Here is a 15327-nt window from a genome sequence, read left to right as displayed (position 1 = left end):
TCTCGCTATAAGTTGCTTGTTGTTATGGGTTGTCCTTTTTTCCTGTTTGGATTTTAATTAATTTTTATAACTTAATTATTTATTTTAGAAAATAACCCTTATTTCTGAGATATTTTTATCTGTAAATGTACATATGTAACTATCAATATACCCATCTATGAATAACTTCATTAAATGTAACTATTATTTCACAAATCGGTTACTTTTCACTTTTTTGGGGCGTGGATGGGGTGGAGCCAGTCTTGCTCTGTCACCCAGGCTGGTGTGCAGTGGCACGTTCTCCCTCACTGCAACCTGCACCTCCCAGGTTCAAGCAGCTCTCCTGCCTCAGCCTCCTGAGTAGCTGGGATTATAGGCATGCACCACCACGCCAGCTAATTTTTGTATTTTTAGTAGAGGCGGGGTTTCATCATGTTGACCAGGCTGGTCTCGAACTCCTGACCTCAGGTGACTCATCCACCTCAGCCTCCCAGAGTGCTGGGATTACAAGCATAAGCCGCGGTGCCTACTCACTTTTCACATTGTATTTGGTGTTTATATTTTATATTTCACATTGTATTTGGTGTTTATATTTTAATGTACTGTTACTGTCTTCAAAGCCTCTTTATGTAGATAGTGTATCTGATATAATTTTCAGGTATTTCATATTCTAAGGATACCCATGTTTTGACAATGATTAAAATATTAATGTGAATTAAATAAAACTCCTATTATTTCAGGATTTGGACATCAATCATTGCTCCATTTCTTCTTGAGCAACAAACTCCATAGTAGCTCCCAGGGCACTTTGTTTGTTATTTCATTTATTCATTCACCAAACATATGGGGAGAAACTTAAGAAGAGGGGTCAGAGAGAAGCAAAAGATAAATATGGTGACTTACAAATTCATTTGCTATGACATATTTTAACTTGAATTATAGAATCAAAATGATAGCATTATTATTACTGGTAGTATAGATGGGTATTATTTGGAGCCATTGAAAACAACATCCCAGTGGCTCACACTTGTAATCTCAGCACTTTCGGAAGCTGAGGCAGGAGGATTGCTTGAGCTCAGGAGCTCAAGACCAGTCTGGACAACAAAGTGAGACCTCATTTCTACAAAAATATAATAACAATCAAAAACTTAGCTGCATGTGGTGGCACATGCCTGTGGTTTCAGCTACACAGGAGGCTTAGGCAGGAGGATCTCTTGAGTCCATGAGGTCAAGGCTGCAATGAGCTGTGATCATGCCACTGAACTCCAGCCTGAATGACAGAATGAGACACTATCAAAAAAAAAATCCCCCCGAATATGCCTTTTATTCATTATTTCTCCAGATACTTGTTAGCTTAATACAAGGTAACGAGAGCTTGGGGCACTCTGTGGAATGATAGTAAAACCTAACTGACCATCTGCATGGGCGGGGACTTTGAGAGGAAATTACTGAACATTACCTCAGAACACAGACACTCCAACAACTTTTTGCAGGTTTACTCTTTTCAAACACAATCTTTAAGGCTGACAATACCTGAATATAATTTTTTTCACTTAAAAATTAAATCTACTTGCATAAATAGGCTGAAAGTGTTCCATTATACTTTATGATTTAACTTTTACTGTGAAGGTTTTTTATGAGGAACAAATATTATTTCCCAGCTAGACTGTAATGAAGGAAAAAAGAAAGTTGAAGACCAGACTGATCCAACCACGATATTTTATTTGAATATTTAGCTAAATAAGACCTATTTTGATGTTTCAAATATAACTATTACTAGCTATAAAAACATTTATGTTCATGCAGCAATTTGATACTTAGAACTAGAGTATGATAATAAGTGCATAGCATCCAAGTCATTATTATTTTCAATGATTTTTTTTCTTGCCTATATTCAAAAGCATGTTCTAATCACAAGTAAATGTTTTGCAACAAATGCAGATGATTTTAAATTACTCTTAAAAGTTGGGCCTTCGAACTCTGGTTCTTACTTTTCTAACTGTGGGTCTCCTTCTATGGTCTTGTCTTTTGTAAAAAAAATTGTGAGCTCACACAACAGAATTAGTGACATTTAAATGAAATGTTTTTGTTTTGTGTTCATATGTATACATAATTCATTTTATGTAACAACTTTAACTTGCAATTTAGCTTATTTGAAATCTTTAAAAAGAATTATAGAAATGTTAATTTAAAATTGTTTAGATCATCTATCAAAAAAGGAAGTAAATAATTTATAGGTGTTTTTATCTATAAATATTATGCAGCCTAGGGAAAGATATGTTTGCAATTAAAGGGAATGCAAATATCTTTCAAACATGAGTGAATCTAAGTTATTCATAAGAACATAATGTGTTTGAATTTAGGTGGATTTAATTTACTTCTCTTATTGTTAATATAATTAAAACATAAAATGAAATTCTTCTGACGAAAATAATGAATCGTTTCTACTTATATAATTTTACATTAAGATTTTACATCACATTACAATTTTACATGAAGAACAATATTCAGTGTGAACTGTGCATACAAGATGTTCAGTAGTGGGTATTGACTAAAATACAGTGTAACAAATTTATCTGGATTACAGGAAACCAATTAAATTATAAAAATAAAATATTTTAAAATAAATTTCCAACCTAAGGATTTCTTCCGGCTGGTTTTGATTCAAATTCTGGAAATCTGAGTTGATGGTACAACAGCACCAATCAATACAGATAGATATTTTTGATTTAGCATTTAAACCATCCACATAGAACATAACGCAGAGTGTATTAAAAAGTCCCTCCTGGAGAGCTTCAGTTATACAAATGACTTACTTTAAAATGCACTGCTCTCTTCAAGGGACTTTTATCATGAGTATGTACGAGTTACCATACTCTTGTATTTCATATGCCTGCTTCTCTATTTGACTGTAGCCTCTTTGAGGACCTTCTGAGTCCATCAATGAATAATCTTTGTTTCTCAAGAAACCAGCTGTGTCTGGCAAAAAATTACCAGCAGGACTAAACTGAAGCACATCGTAGTAAGCGAGGCTACTATAGTGGTAGATGTCTTCAGAGTTTGCAGGAAAAGATGAATCTGAAGAAAGAGGATGATTTATTGAGTTTTATATGAGGGGGAAATATCAGAAAGAGAAAGTCCAGGAATACTTCGTAAAAATCTCATAATTAAGTCAGGAATTTGAGGGAATGAAGCAATACTAAGATATTAGAAAACATTATTTGAGTTTATAACATTCTCATATTTGTTATTTATATTCTCTATCGGTTTCTCTGTAGTGATTGGGGAAAAACCCCAAAAACCTAAAAGCCAAACATGACTTGTGCTCATTTGTAAAGAAAGCAAATATGTATGGGATGGAGTTAGCATACTTAACATTAGACATTTTCAAACTGTGTGCCACAGAAGACCCTAAGTGGCATCTGAGAAGCCACTGAAGTCCAAAAATACTGTCCTAAGCCTTTCATCCAACCTGCTTAATAAGTTTTACTTACTGAACATCAGAGTTAACTTTCATTTGAAGAAAGCATTCCCTGTCTTCAAATTTTGAAATCCACTATGCTTAATGAAAGCAAGTAATTTTGTTTACTTAAAAACATTTACTCTTAGTATGCTTTTTCTCTTGTCATGTGTTCTCCTACAGAACTCAATATTATACATGCATACACACACACACACATACTATATATATATATATATATATATATATGTGTTTATGTAAAGGTCATTTGACACTCTCCCTGTTGAGTTTAAGAAAAGAATTGCAAATACATGTCATTATTATTGTGATATAAAATCTCAATTTTCTTAAAGCAAATTATATCTGCAATCCCAAGTGTATTGTTTAATTATATCTTGTAAGACTATTTTCTTCAGTATATTGAAATAATAAGCTCATTTCAGTTGTACCAAATCACCTAGTAATTGTCAAATGCAACCATGTTCATTTGTGAACTGCTGTGGGGGATGTAATCAAGGAGCATATATAATTAGATTATGTAGATCTGTGTAGGTTTTTCTTATAAAAATGACTTTCCTCTTATGGTAAATTTTACATTTAACCTAACGAAACAATAAGAATAAAATAATGCATCGTTATCAGTATCCTCAGAGAAAGTTGGTATCAGCTTTGAAAAAGGTTCACATATCACTGATAATCTGCCAGAGTGATGAACAAATGTTTCCACTCTTAACAGTATTAAACATATTTATGCAAATAATGTAGAGCCTAATGTAATTAATCGAAAATTTAAGTGGGAAATAATGTCAATCTACCTAATATACTGCATATATTAATGCAAATATTGTTTTTTCTTCAGCTTCCTATTGTATGAAAAGTGAAATATGAAGTGCTTTAAGAAATCATTGATTGTACCAAATAAAAAGACAGACAGAGAGGTCAGTATGTAATTTTTTTCCAATGTAAATTTTTTCCAAATTGATTGCAAACATTCAGTGATTATACTAAAACTTAATACTAGTTTATCAGTTTCCTGTGAATAATAGGGTTCTTATTAAGATTATTGGTTTGTTACACGATAATAAAGCCCTGTCAAATTACACAAATAGATTTATTCTTCATTAGATACAGCACGTTCTTTTAGCAGTCATTTAAAGAGCTTTGAAAATATGCACTAAATGAAGTTGAAAACTATCAGTTATCTCTCTACTACCCCCGCTTATAGGTTATCTCAATATAAAACAACTTGCATTAACTAATCTTTTGTAGTAGCCTCAGGGCATATAACGTGGAGTGAAAACAAGTTAAGTTCATGAATATTTAATTAGTTTACACAAAAAATAGAAAATATGCCCTATCTAGAGAACAAGAAATCTGTGTGAATTCAGGGAATGGATAATCCATGACAAAAGAAATATACTATATGATAATGGATGAACTCCCACAAGTTGCTTATTAGTGTTCTCCCCAAAGGGTCTATAATTTGTCAAGACTATCTATTGTTCCATACTACCTGTCAATATCTCAAAATGAATAGATGGCATCCACAATTGCTGATGGCATTTTAACAGATGAGAAAATTAGAGTATTATAAAGTATTTCTACTTTTTCTTATTTTCAACTAAAACTTGAAGATTTTCCAGATGATAAAATCAGCCATTTATCTTAATTTGTTCTTTAAAGGTCAGAATAACAAAAAAGGGAATTAGTGACAATATAACACACCATGTAAGAAACAATATTTGGTATATGTCACATAATGCATATGCGCTTATTTGTGTATATCTACATATGCTTATATAAGTGTATATACTTATATGTCTTCATGAATGAATAAGAATAGAATTCATAATTTAATTGATTTTAAAATATGTTATTAATACTCTGCAGAAGTAGAAACATGGCAAACTCACACAACTAAATGTAAAAATCTTTCTGATTTCCAGATGCGTAGAGAAACTCTCTCTCTCTGTGTATAGGCACAGAGAGAGTTCATAGGTTCAATGCTACCATGTGTCATGGGTCAATAGTAAATATGGAAACTTTTTTTTAATTTCATGTTCAATTAAGTAGCTATTCTCATTTCTGGTAGAAGTGAAAACCTTGAGTGATTTGAACTCAAAGTAGAAAAATATAGAAACAAACAAGGACTAATAAGCCAGGTTTTCTGCAGTCTTTCACCCAAAATAAAATAGATGTCCATAACAGAGCTTACCAGATGTTTAGACCATAAAACCAAATCTTCAATCTTTGCTGCCACCAGTGGAAAGTAATATATCAGTTGTAAATGAATCAAAACACAAACATAATAGAGAAAAGAATTAAAATTAGGAAAACAAAGAACCATCAATATTCTGTTTTCACTTTGGATGAGAAACTATAAATGATGTCAGTTGACTTAAGCAGCTGGTGAGATACAGCGCTCTGGAGATAAAGTGTATCTAGGCTTGTCAGGTAAATCTACCACGCACCTTGGTGCGACCTCCAAACTAGTAAAAGGTACATTTCCTTAAAAAATAAAATCACAACTCATACATTTAAAAATAGTACATATGAATAGTTTTACTTAGCTCAATAATTAATTTGGAAAATTGGAAAGTTGTTACCACTTAGCTAAAAAGAAAAAGCAAAAAATAGACCTTTTTTTAGATTAGGAATGGATACAAAACTCTTAACATGGGTGGATTGTCTCTTCGTATTTATAAGCAAGAATAACTTTTGCAGTGTTTTCAGTTATCTACAAAGTACAGAGGTTGAAAAAACTCAAAATGGATAAGTACTTCAGAGCTTTGGTAGAATCAGAAGATTCTGAAGGACATGCTAAAGAATGAAGTTTTTGGGGAGGCCGAGGTGGGCGGATCAGGAGGACAGGAGATTGACATCATCCTGGCTAACACAGTGAAACTCTGTCTCTACTAAAAATACAAAAAATTAGCCGGGAGTGGTGGCGGGAGCCTGTAGTCCCAGCTACTTGAGAAGCTGAGGCAGGAGAATGGCGTGAACCCGGGAGGCGGAGCTTGCAGTGAGCCGAGATCGCACCACAGCACTCCAGCCTGGGTGACAGAGGGAAACTCCGCCTCAAAAAAAAAAAAAAAAAGAATAAAGTTTTTCACTGGAAGACAGCTTTTTATTTGCATGGGGAACCCTTCCTTTGGACAAGCCTTAGTTCTGGTATTCAGGGCACTAGTGCTGGAACCTGACATCCCATTCTCTGGGATGCAGAGCTGCCCCCACCTCAGTGCTCAGGATCCAAAGGGATTCTCAAAGATTAAATCCCTTCCCCTGTGCTTTTAGCCGCTGACTGAGGCACAGCTTTAACTCAGACAGATTACTGGAAATTCCACGTGGTTAGTTGCCTCAGAATGCAAATTGCCATTGCTTGTTTGGGTCTTTTGTTACCATGTAACTGTCCATAATATTGAATTTCTTAGAAATCAGTAACAGAGAAATTGAGATTAATTTTATCATATTAAGTACTTTGGCATAATTTGGTCCTTGGGTCACCTCGGTGGGGAACAAATCCAGTCCATCAATCCACATTCCTGGTTTGATCTCCTTCTTGCTCGCCAAACATCCTTGTGTAAATAGACCACAAAGTTGAGTACAGTCATTCTCTATATGATGACACTTTGCTTTGCAACAGATCACATATATGATGGTGGTCCTGTAAGATTATAAAGGAGCTGAAACATCCCTTTCGCCTAGTGACGTCAAAGTCATTGTAACATCCTACTGCAATTAGTGTATGTTTTTAATAAATACAGTGTAGCCTAAGTGTACAATGTTTATAAAGTCAAGAGTGGTGAAGAATAATACCCTAGTCCTTCATATTCACTCACCACTCACTGACTCACCCAGAACAACTTCCAGACCTGCAAGTTTCATTCAAGGTCAATACCTGATACAGATGAACTATTTGTTATTTTTTATACTGTATTTTTGCTGTACCTCTTTTATGTTTAGATATGCTTAGATACACAAATACCACTGTTATACAATTGCCTACAGTATTTAGTACAGTAACATGCTGTACAAGTTTGTAACCTAGAAACAATAGGCTATACCATTTACCCTGGGTGTGTCATAGGCTATACCACCTAGGTCTATGTAAGTACACTGTGTCATGTTCATGCAACAATAAAATAATCTAAGAGGCGTATCTCAGAATGTGTCCCCTTCATTACACAATACATGACTGTACTTGCAGCCCATGATTGAATTAGAACTCTAATCCATTAAAGAATGAATAAATTAAATACTATAAAACTGTTAAATGGTTTGTTCAGTACAAAAACTGCAAGTAGAACTCAAATTGTATTTGTTCTATGATAGCCTATGTACTATAATAAGTACTGGATTAGATATCAGAAAAATGATTATATTCTCATCCTTTGAAAACAAAACAGTTATTATGTGAGAAAGACAAATAATAAACAGTATGTAAAATAAAAGATAAGTGCAATGTACCATAAACGTCTAGCGCAAGTTTCATTACATGTTTCTCAAATTATTACATATGAGGATATTGGCATCTGAGAAACTGAGCAAAAATTTCAAAATCATTAGTCTATTAAGTGAAGAGCTGAAACCTAGAACAAATGTTATGATTCTGATCCTCTAGTTTACATTTCATTTCTTATCTTGATCTCAATATTTTAATAACTTGAACTCATAAATATCTAGTCCAATCATGTTTTAAACATACAAGGCAAAAATGAGCTAATTTATGCTTACCAAATTGTATTACTTACTGAAAATGACATACTTAAATAAATGTATTTTTTTATAAATATATCTCTCTGCAACAGAATGACTTATGGAAAGCAGAGCTATTATAATTCTGAATTGTACTATAGTTGTATCACATACAGCACATTGAACTTGGGAACTGGAAACTAATCATTGTACCTTTTTAATTACTCACTTTGACTCTATTTAAAACCAGGTTATGTATAGAAATTTAATTTTTACTGTCTGTGTGCCCCTGCAATTTCCAGAATTTCACAATAAAATTTTCTAATGTAACATACTGAGCATTATTTATAGTGTCTCTTATGTTTTTTAGCTAATAAGGTTGTCATAAATTCAGAATAAAATGCATTTAAAAGCCTGCTTGTTATTACAATAATAAGACTTAAGAATTATATGAGAAAAGATGAAGGCGGGATAAATTGTGTTAGAAACCAAACTCAAGCATACTTTGCTTTCCTCATTTTTTCCAGGTTTTCTAACAGCCATAGCAAAAGGAAAATTAATAGATTATGTAGATGCTATTATCAGTTTTAATGAGCATATTTATTTTTCAGAATAGACAAACACTGTTACCTTTTCACTAAACTCAAAGGTTAGTATTCTGTATTAATTTTATTTGTAAGTTTAGTCAGAGTTTAAGACATCTTCATCAATATTTCATTTATTGAATTATTATATAGCTTCTGTTAACATCTGAGAACATAGTACATTACAGCTTTATGAAAACATTTTTCTATAATTACATATTAATATGTACTTTTGTTTGTAATCTAGTTTAGTAGAATCACAAATTTTATTTAATACAACAAAAGAATTGATGGTTAGCATGACCAACTGGCAATTTTGATCATATGTTTCTAGAGAGCCATGCAAACAAGTCTTAAGATTAAATAGTGGCATTTATATTAATTTCCTGATGTAAAGATATTTGTTCTAATAGAAAATTATTACTGATTTATAAATGCATACTTCATTATTGCCTAATAACAGTTATAGGATAAAAATCAAAGGTGGTCCTTTTATTGAGCCTACTTTGTTATCCTGTTGGATTATTGACCAGTTCTTTCACTAACCCAACATTCTTGCTGCTGTAGGTGCTTCAACTAATGACCTCTCAGCTTTACTAGACAATAATCACTGGGAAATTGGGACCACCTTTCCTGGAGGTGCCTGGCAGTTATGCCCCTCCCCTATGCATGATGGTTTGTGTTCAATTATTTCCTGGTGCAGTGACTGACTCCTTGCAAGGGGCTACAAATTGCCCTTCCCCTATCTGAAGGTGGGAAAGACACTGGAGCTCCATGTGAGATCAGAATAAAGCCAGACCTCACCTCAAACCACAGTTTTAAGGAGCTTCATCCCCACCTTCAATTCTGCTTCCCTCCTCCCTGTTTCTCCTGGTAGTGCTCTTCCAAGAAATCTTTACAAACAACTCCCATTTTAGGTTCTGAAGCTAGTAAATCCAATATAAAATATTCATGTTCTGAAAGTTTTGAATGTCTTCCTCTGGTTCCATTTTGTTCTATTATGGTGTGCTTTTCATACATCAGGAAAAGTTATCCTTTTTAAAAAAATTTATTTTCTGATTAAAGTCCTATCACAATAAGAATGTCATAAATGTTCTTACCATGGTTTATAAGGATTGGTAAAATCTGTTCCCTGGTTACTTCTCCATACAAATATCCCACTACTGTTTTAAGTTGCAAAATCTTATCTACAGGTTTTATCTTGTTTCTGAAAAATAAATAAAGAGGCAAAGTCTTGGGAGAAGAGTTCAGTAAGCATAATACAAATGACCCAAGGTAAGAATAAGCTTCTTATTTTTCTTTACTTCCTTCTCACCACTCATATTTCTCTTGAAATGTCACCACTTTCAAGTTAGCACTCTTAAAAATGGTGTATAACATATTAGTTGTATACCACTGAAAGTAATGGCAAAAACGACAATTATTTTTGCACCAACCTAATATTTTCATATATCTAGTAATAATCTGTCATGTGATGACATTGAAGAAACACAATTTATTCAATTTGTAAGAACACGTATGATAGCACTGGTGATGAGGGGAGTTATTTCTATATCCATAGACCACATAAAGAATGTTAAATGACAGTCCATAAAAAATACATATTTTTGTCATTATAGTCAATAATAACGTATCTTTTCCCCCACAATTGCAGTAAAAAGTCTATCAGTATCTCTCTCATTTGTTTTGTTTTTAAGTATAGAATGCAGATACTGTCGTTAGTTTCTAATATCTTCATACTTAAAAAATATTTTTATAAGAAGGTCTAATTATGTTATTTATTATAAATATAGTATCATAATGAATAATTATGATATCATTTATCTTATTATTATTTCTTAATAAAATAACTTTTTCCTTCAAAATTTATTTTTCTGACCTTCTGGTTCAAGTTGATAAATTGATTCCTACACATTCAACTCTAATCTCTACAATATTCTTAGTGAAATAATAAAGGACAAATGAATACTTGAATAAATATATCATACACTGAAGAGAAATCAAATGACACCAATTTTGGGGATCTGTTTATATAATTATTTCTTCAGGTTTAGGTAATTCTTTGTTATTGTCTTTTAGTTTTAGGGCTAGTAATGACTCTAGGATTTCACTATCCTTCTCGGATACTCCACCAACCTTTGTTGCTTTTCCTAAATTCTGGATTCACTTTCGTAAAGAATCTCTTTTTTTTTTTTTTTTTTTTTTTTTTTTGAGATGGAGTTTTGTTCTTGTTGCCCAGGCTGGAGAGCAGTGGTGTGATCTCGACTCACTGCAACCTCCACCTCCCGGGTTCAAGCGATTCTCCTGCCTCAGCCTCCCGAGTAGCTGGGATTACAGATGTGTGCCACCATGTCTGGCTTATTTTTGGATTTTTAGTAGAGATGGGGTTTTACCATGTTGGCCAGGCTGGTCTTGAACTCATGACCTTTGTAACCCCAAAGTGCTGTGATTACAGTCTGGAACCACCACACTGGCCCATAAAGAATCTCTTTATTAAATTACCTTAATATAATCTCATTTGAATGTGTCATCTGTTTCCTGCTGGGACCCTGACTATTGCATTATGACATTGATACAGGTTTAATATTCCTTATCTGAAATACTTGAAGTTTTTTTTTTTTTTTGATTTTGCAGTATTTGCATGTACATAACGTGCTTAGATATGGGACCCAAGTCTAAACATGAAATTAATTTATGTTTCATATATATCTTACACACATTTTCACTGCAGTCCAGTTTTCCCAGAAGCTTAATTGTGGGAAAATTATCTGTGCTAAAAATAAACATAAATACTTTTCTTTCTACTTTTCTTATCATTATTACCCATAGAGAGATCTGCAGGCCTTTGTGACACTTTTGATAGTGTCTTTATATCACCACACATAGAATAAGCAGAAAAACGCAATGAATAGTATACATTGGTCTTGGCCCCATGTGAGGCTTTGTGGGGAACTTGGTGTGTTCAGCCTGCACATATGCCATTTTATTATCCTCTGTGAGTGTGCTTGAGTGGAGGAATATAGGCATACACAGAACAGATATATCAGAACTGAAAGGGGTTGGGAAGGTCTTTTTTCCCTTGGGAACACTGAATAAGATGTATGTTGCCTTTTGAGTACAACCCATTATATGGGGTCACTTGTAGAATTTTTCACTTGTGGCATCATATCAGCACTTAAAAAGTTTCTGATTTTGAAGCATTTTAGATTTTGAATTTTTGGATTAGTGATGCTCAACATACACTTCTAAAAATTATCATGGTTTCCATTAAGATAAGAAAATTAGCATCATGTACGAGTTCTAAATTATACTCCATATGAAAATTCTCTCTATCCTGTATCATAATAAAATGAATCCCACATAGAAAAGACTCATTATAATAAAAGCAAAAACATGCTTTTTATCTTAATAAGATGTATTTAGCTAATGAGAATATGTTGTTGGTCTTTAAGATTAGAAGAGGTATTTTTTCCTGAGAGAAGCCTTTTAGAAATTAATTCTTCTTAACATTGTGTCACTTTATATAACCTTGTTTATATTTGTCCAACCAAATACTCTAATTTCAGACAATTTAACAGTATTATGTTCATATATTATGCTTGTTTTCAACTGGCTTAATCAGTGATTTTGAAACTATTTGTCATCAAATCTGTTGTTTAAATAAAACTTTTTAGTCACATGCAATAAGAAAAAAATTTGGTAAAATATTATTCAGTTATTTTCTCTTCAGAACTTTTAAAAATAATTGCATATTTAATTAAATATGATTTTATGAGAATATGAATTAAATATTGATACCTACAATATCAGAGATGACATAGGTGCTTGATTTTTATTTTAGAGTAATATAATATATGTTCTTGCTATAGGCAACCCTTTTATTTTGTTATAATTCATGTTAAACAACTAATGTTGCAATACTCAATATATTATCATGATGAAACATCAATATTCCCTAAGCTCATTGGAAGACACATAAGATTTTTAGCAATTAAACGTAACTCTGTAATGACAGGGCCTATGGGTTGTTCACCATTGAATTTATCATGCATATCAAAATCATGGTACATAGAATGTGATAAGCATATAAAAGTATTGAGAATTAAGACAAGATTTCTGTCTTCCATGAGTTTATAATCGAGAGACAATTATATTGTGATCTAATCATGATATTACAATATACAAGGACATGTCTAGTCTGGTGTTTCTAGTTGCATGTAACAAAATACCAAGATAATATGGTTTAAACCATGAGTAACTATGTGTATGGATTAGCTGTTGCACTTTTTACTCTTAATTACGACAAGACTACTTGTGGTTGGAATACTCTACCATTCCAGTACCAAGCCTAACACATGAAGGACTGAGAATACTAATGTCTTATCAACTCTGGAATCATTCACAGTCAACATCTTGGTGATCGAGTTTAAATAAATGGGTTTTTGTAATTGGGTTTTGATATGACAGCAAGTACAAGCATTGCTAATCAGAAGATGATTAATTTAATAACATAACAAATTTGGCAAGAACACCAGTTTTTTGCAATTCTCGACTCTGTTATCTTCATGTTTTTCTGTTTAGCTCATGTTTGTCTTATTAGTATTTCAAGATATCCACAGCTTCTGCCAGCATCATGCGCACACATAAGTATTGCCAAAAGAAAGAAGTTGGAGAGTTTCTACTTACAAACTATGCATCTAATTTTACTGGGGAACACCACTTTTCCCATAAGGTCTCATATAATCTCCTCTTCAAGTCGTATTGACCAGGAGCAGATCACATCCATGAAAGTCCATGTACATGAAATACTAGGAAAATATTTAAACTTCCATAAAATCAACACCTAACATACATTGATTTCTGGCCAATATGAAATGAGTGAAAGAGATCATGTGAAAAGAAGAAAAAGAAGTCTAAGGTTATTCAACAATTTGTACTGTTTGCTATGAAACCCAAAGAAGAATTCAGTTCACAAATAGAAAGGTTTAAATATATTGGAGTAGCATACTGGAGATTAAAATCGTATTTTGGAGACTTTTTTTGCTTTTAAACTAGAAAACTCGACAAATAAACATATAAAATTTACAAGATAGTATTTTCATTTGTGATAAACAGAGCGTAATAGAGAATCATTTTAACCTAACACTTTAAAGAACCCCAATAAAATGTCAGACCACAGTGCACTCAAACTAGAACTCAAGATTAAGAAACTCACTCAAAACTGCTTAACTACATGGAAACTGAACAACCTGCTCCTGAATGACTACTGGGTACATAAAGAAATAAAGGCAGAAATAAAGATGTTCTTTGAAATCAACGAGAACAAAGACACAACGTACCAGAATCTCTGGGACACATTTAAACCAGTGTGTAGATGGAAATTTATAGCACTAAATGCCCACAAAAGAAAGCAGGAAAAATCTAAAATTGACACTCTAACATCACAATTAAAAGAATGAGAGAAGCAAGAGCAAACACATTCAAAAGCTTGCAGAAGGCAAGAAATAACTAAGATGAGAGGAGAACTGAAGGAGATAGAGACATAAAAAAACCCTTCAAAAAATCAAAGAATCCAGAGCTGGTTTTTTGAAAAGATCAACAAAATTGATAGACCACTAGCAAGACTAATAAAGAAGAAAAGAGAGAAGAATCAAATAGACGCAATAAAAAATGATACAGGGGATATCACCACCGATCCCACAGAAATACAAACTACCATCAGAGAATACTATAAACACCTCTATGCAAATGAACTAGAAAATCTAGAAGACATGGATAAATTCCTCGACACATACACCCTCCCAAGACTAAACCAGGAAGAAGTTGAATCTCTGAATAGACCAATAACAGGCTCTGAAATTGAGGCAATAATTAATACCTTACCAACCAAAAAATGTCCAAGACCAGACCGATTCATAGCCAAATTCTACCAGAGGTACAAAGAGGAGCTAGTACCATTCCTCCTGAAACTATTCCAATCAATAGAAAAAGAAGGAATCCTCCCTAACTCATTTTATAAGGCCAGCATCATCCTGATACCAAAGCCTGGCAGAGACACAACAAAAAAAGAGAATTGTAGACCAGTATCCCTGATGAACATTGATGCACAAATCCTCAATAAAGTACTGGCAAACCGAATCCAGCAAACCTTATCCACCATGATCAAGTGGGCTTCATCCCTGGGATGCAAGGCTGGTTCAACATATGCAAATCACTAAACGTAATCCAGCATATAAACAGAACCAAAGACAAAAACCACATGATTATCTCAACAGATGCAGAAAAGGCCTTTGACAAAATTCAACAGCCCTTTATGCTAAAATCTCTCAATAAATTAGGTATTGATGGGACATATCTCAAAATAATATGAACTATTTATGACAAACCCCCCACAGCCAATATCATATTGAATGAGCAAAAACTGGAAGCATGCCCTTTGAAAACTGGCACAAGACAGGGATGCCCTCTCTCACCACTCCTATTCAACATAGTGTTGGAAGTTCTGGCCAGGGCAATCAGGCAGGAGAAGGAAATAAATGGTATTCAATTAGGAAAAGAGGTAGTCAAATTGTCCCTGTCTGCAGATGACATGATTGTATATCTAGAAAA

General features: G+C 33.3%; 1 long non-coding RNA gene across 1 annotated transcript in view; it reads left to right on the top strand.

Annotated features, from left to right (window-relative positions):
• LOC109026266 (uncharacterized) overlaps positions 1–15327 on the top strand; it is a 93742-nt gene that overhangs the window by 8303 nt on the left and 70112 nt on the right. Inside the window, exons 3-4 of the long non-coding RNA XR_002005230.3 lie at positions 4299–4377; positions 9912–9993. This is a non-coding gene — a long non-coding RNA (uncharacterized lncRNA). The remainder of the gene's footprint in view (positions 1–4298; positions 4378–9911; positions 9994–15327) is intronic.

Source organism: Gorilla gorilla, chromosome 2 (genome assembly GCF_029281585.2).
Source record: "Gorilla gorilla gorilla isolate KB3781 chromosome 2, NHGRI_mGorGor1-v2.1_pri, whole genome shotgun sequence".
Taxonomy (NCBI): Eukaryota; Metazoa; Chordata; class Mammalia; order Primates; family Hominidae; genus Gorilla; species Gorilla gorilla.
Note: the sequence above shows the minus strand (reverse complement) of the source record. Positions and strands in the feature narration are given on the sequence as shown.